The 390-nt window shown below is 49.5% G+C and overlaps 1 non-coding gene across 1 annotated transcript, besides 1 other annotated feature; it reads right to left on the bottom strand.

Moving 5' to 3' along the window:
- Nucleotides 1-71: 71 nt before the first annotated feature.
- Nucleotides 72-93: a microsatellite.
- On the bottom strand, nt 94-205 carry Tc00.1047053488863.10. The gene has a single exon (XR_008255011.1). It is a non-coding gene; the product is annotated as a spliced leader RNA (transcript).
- Nucleotides 206-390: the final 185 nt, after the last annotated feature.

The raw sequence follows: 390 nt of genomic DNA, 5'->3' as shown, positions 1-390 counted from the left end.
TATATATATCGCCTCTATATATATATGGGTATATATATATAGGGGTATATGGATATGGCGGACAGACCCACAAAAAAAAAAAAAAAAAAAAAAGGGGTCCGTAGACCCCGGTCAAAAGAAATTGACCAAACATAACCGCCAGAGGCGGGTTGGAAGCTTCGCGTACCAATATAGTACAGAAACTGTATCAATAATAGCGTTAGTTGAAAGGAGTTGTGTTCCACAACGGTTTTCAATTTTGATGAGGGGTCCTTCGCGGCACTTGGGACCGTGTACAAAAACCCCCCCCCCCCCTCACAGGCCACACTGGGGAGGGGTCAGGGTCCGGGATGTCGGCCCCGGGATAGCGCCGTGGACGGCGTCAGGGGGCGGAAAAGACGCACATGGCGA

Source organism: Trypanosoma cruzi (assembly GCF_000209065.1).
Source record: "Trypanosoma cruzi strain CL Brener chromosome Unknown tcruzi_1047053488863, whole genome shotgun sequence".
NCBI lineage: Eukaryota > Euglenozoa > Kinetoplastea > Trypanosomatida > Trypanosomatidae > Trypanosoma > Trypanosoma cruzi.
This window is presented reverse-complemented; position numbering and strand designations above follow the sequence as displayed.